Below are 4,080 nucleotides of genomic sequence, written 5' to 3'. Positions count from 1 at the left end.
GAGGCGTCTCAACGGCTTCGAGTCGCACCCGCCGCCGTTGCTGCTGTCCCCCACTTTTAAACAGAAAGGGCAAAATGACTCTTAATCACCTGCGATGGCATGAGAGACTCTGCATAACAAAACTTACAGAAACAACCCGTATCTTCCATAAGTTTACCCCTTATATTTACCTTTCCACAATTTACCACCCCTAGAAAACTCCAACTCCTCTTTGTCTTGTCACATGTCCACAATTTATCACTTTTTGTTAAAAATGGTATACAAGATCTCAGGTCTAACCACTTCTTTGGGTCTTCTTTTCTTTCTTTTCTTTAGAAAGCAGGATTTATTGAGAGGACAGAAAAGTTCCCACAGTGGGAGGGGACCCGAAGGGGTTGCCCAGGTCTTCTTTTCTATGAAGGCCTCCATATAATTATGTAATAAATGGTTTCTCCAGTTAATCTGTCTTCTGTCAGTTTAATTTTCAGGGCCCAGACACTGAAACAAGGAGGGTAGAGGAAAACGATTTTTCGTTCCCTAAAAAAATTATAGTGCAGGATTCTTCTGGAAGTGAAATGATGAGTAATTTATTTAAAAGTACTTATTGGCCAGGTGTGGTGGCTCCCAGCACTTTGGGAGGCAGAGGCAAGAGGACTGCCTGAGTCTAGGGGTTTGAGACCAGCCTGGGCAACTTGGTGAGTTCTCATCTCTCAATAAATCAAAAAAATTAGTCAGGCATAGTGGCACATGCCTATGGTTCCAGCCACTTGGAAGGCTGAGGCAGAAGGATTACCTGAGCCTAGCAAGTACAGCCTGTGGTAGCTGTGAGCACGCCACTACACTCTAGTATGGGCGACAGGGTGAGACTCCAACTAAAAAAAAGTATTTACTGATGCCAATATATAATTTATCATTATTCTGATATAGGGAAGTAAATATAACCTGGGCCTTGCAAGTGAGAGATAGAAGAGAGGACATTTCAGCCTGGGCAAACATGATGTGCAAAGATACTGAAGTTAAAATATGGCTGGCACATTGGGGGGAGAAATGGGAATGAAGACTCATTTTACTGAAAGATAGGATTCTTTTAGAGGAGTAGAACACAGATGGGAAAAAACTATGAAAGACATTGAATTCTAGATTTAGCATTTATATGGATAACCTTTAAAGAATAAAGTCTAAGCCAGGCTCGGTGGCTCAGCCTGTAATCCCATGCCTTTGGGAGGCTGAGGTGAGTGGATTGCCTGAGCCTGCGGGTTCAAGACCTGCCTGGGCAGTGAGACCTCATCTCTACAATAAATCAAAAAATGAGCCGGAAGTAGTAGCGCGCGCCTGTAGTTCCAGCTACTTGGAAGGCTGAGGCAGAAGGATCGGCAGAGCCCAGCAGGTCGAGGCTGCGGCGGCTGGGAGCAGCCACTGCACTCCAGTCTGGGCAACAGAGTGAGACTCCAACTCAAAACAGCAACAACAGCAACAAAAGAATAAAGTCTATAGACAATGGATAGTCATTACGAGGAAGGGGACCACTGTATTTCATATAATCTCAAGGGGTATATGTTACTGTTCTTTCCTTTTATTTATTTATTTATTTTGAATAGAAGTCTCACCCTGTCACCCAAACTGGAGTGCAATGGCATGCTCACGGCCACTGCAACCTCAGCCTGCTGGGTTCAGGTGATCCTTCTGCCTCAGCTTTCCAAGTAGCTGGAACTACAGACTTGCGCCACCATACCAGGCTAATTTTTTTTGGTTTACTGTAGAGTCAAGGTCTTGCCAAGTTGCCCAGGCTGGTCTCGAACTCCTGTGCTCAGGCAATCCTCTCACCTCCACCTTCCAAAGGGTTGGGATTACAGGTGTGAATCACCACACCTGGCCTGTTCTTTCCATTTTTTCAAAATAGAAGACTAGGATGAATGCTGACACATAAAACTTAAGAGTTCTGAAAAATTCCCACGTGAATGCCAGTTTAACTAAATGCATTGTATGTAAGTCAACTCTGTTGGCAATGTGGTGGTCAAGGCTTTCAAAGCAAAAATTAAATGATCTGTAAAGGGCTATTTCTTTCTGATCAATAAAAACATTCAGAACTTAAAACCCAAAGAAAAGTCTACTGGACAGCTTGGCACATTGTCAGGTTCATCATCAGACAGGGCTCTCATCAGACTGCCTGTCAGTTGGCAAGAAGCTGGATGGGAAAGGCTGGCCTCATAAAATTCTTCAACTGGGTACAAAAGCCCCAGAATGTACCACTATTTATATTCACCATATAGAGACATGCTTCCAGGAGTTCATGTTTCAACCTCACAGTCAGTTTTGTTTTTCTCTGCAACAAATGATCATGGGGCTAACAGCCTAGATGATATTCTTGGTAAAATTCCTGGAGACAAATGGCCAGGAGAATAGAGCTAGTGACTTTCACCATGACCTGCAATACTAAAATATCAAATTAGGCTGGACACGGTGGCTCACACCTGCATTCCCAGCACTTTGGGAAGCCAAGGCAGGAGGATCAATTGTGTTCAGGAGCTTGAAACCAGCCTGGACAACATTGCGAGACCTCGTCTATACAAAAAATAAAAAAATTAGCCAGGTATGGTGGTACATCCTGTATTCTCAGCTTATTTGAGAAGCTGGAGCAGAAGGGTCCCCTGAGCCCAGGAGTTCGAGGCTGTGGTAGGCCATGATCATGCCACTGCACTCCGGCCTGGGTAACAAAGTGAAACCCCACCTAGGGGGAGGAACAAAACAAAACAAGAAAACGCCAAATGAAATGAACTTTGTTCTTTCAGGGAAAACAAAGGACAGAATTGAAAAAGGCAATATACACATTACTAAATAACTTAAACTTTACTATAAGGCAGTGAGAGAACCATTAATGAATTTTGAGGCTGGGCATGGTGGCTCAAGCCTGTAATTCCAGCACTTTGGGAGGCTGAGGCGAGTAGATTGCCTGAGCTAAGGGGTTCAAGACCAGCCCAGGCAACTTGACCAGCCTCATCTCTACAATAGACCAAAAAATAAGCCAGGTGTTGTGGCGCACACCTGTAGTTCCAGATACTTGCAAGGCTGAGGTGGAAGGATCTCCTGAGCCTAGCAGGTCAGGGCTGCGGTGGCTGTGAGTGTGCCGCTATACTCTAGCCTGGGTAACAGGATGAGACTCCAACTCAAAAAAAGAAAAAGAATTTTGGCCATGTAAATAACATGATCCTTAAAATTTTAAGGATTTTAAAGAACACTAACCTGGTGGTTAATATTCAGGATGGCTTGAAGTGGTGAGAAAAATCAGAAGTAGGGAGACCACCTTAAGTAAATGCAGTGTTGGGAATGAGTAGGGTAGGTTTGCAGGATAGTGAGAAAGCAAGTCTGGGCTTCACATGGCCCAGGAAACCACCAGGAATTGCTGTTGGTCTCTCGCAGGCCAAGTGTCCTTCTCTTTCATATATACAAACTTTCACACACATGGATGTGTACTTCTCACACACAGGGACTCTGCTTCTGCTTACCAATTCTTTTCTTTTCTCTCTTTCAGAAAAGAAACTTTCTTTTCTCTCTTCCAGAAAACTTCTGCAGTATACAGATGGCTAGTAATTACGACCCTAGCCCAAACTCCATGTGACCTCTGCTACAGTGCTCACCATCTAGCAGCTTCCCTACATCAATAAGCTAAAAACCCTGAGAAGATTCTATATTACTCAAAAACTATTATCTCTGCTTGAGCGAAGTCCCTCACACAAAACCATAAAATACTTGTTGAGCCTATGGATGAGCCACCTTTGTTCACCTTTGATCTAATTAGGGTTGAGAAGCCGGCATGGTCTACTATTCACACAGCAAGGGTATAAAGAAAATAAACTCTTTTTTTTTTCCCGTTGGAATCTCACTCTGTCACCCAGGCTGGAGTGCAGTGGCACGTTCACGGCCACCGCAGCCTCGGCCTGCTGGGCTCAGGCGATTCTTCCGCCAGAACTACAGATGTGTGCCACCACGTCCGGCTAATTTTTTTACTTACTATAGAGATGAGGTCTCACCAAGTTGCCCAGGCTGGTCTCGAACCCATGGGCTCAGGCAATCCTCTCGCCTTGGCCTCCCAAAGTGCTGGGA

At 44.6% G+C, this 4,080-nt stretch overlaps 1 protein-coding gene and 1 pseudogene across 3 annotated transcripts in view; both read right to left on the bottom strand.

Moving 5' to 3' along the window:
- The window catches only part of COMMD1 (copper metabolism domain containing 1), a 164,128-nt gene that overhangs the window by 26,244 nt on the left and 133,804 nt on the right, over positions 1–4,080 (bottom strand). The window lies entirely within an intron of this gene.
- The window catches only part of LOC103257068, a 16,507-nt pseudogene that overhangs the window by 1,154 nt on the left and 11,273 nt on the right, over positions 1–4,080 (bottom strand). The window lies entirely within an intron of this gene.

Source organism: Carlito syrichta, unplaced genomic scaffold (genome assembly GCF_000164805.1).
Source record: "Carlito syrichta isolate Samal-C Ts95f unplaced genomic scaffold, Tarsius_syrichta-2.0.1 Scaffold301513, whole genome shotgun sequence".
In the NCBI taxonomy this organism is placed as follows: domain Eukaryota; kingdom Metazoa; phylum Chordata; class Mammalia; order Primates; family Tarsiidae; genus Carlito; species Carlito syrichta.
Note: the sequence above shows the minus strand (reverse complement) of the source record. Positions and strands in the feature narration are given on the sequence as shown.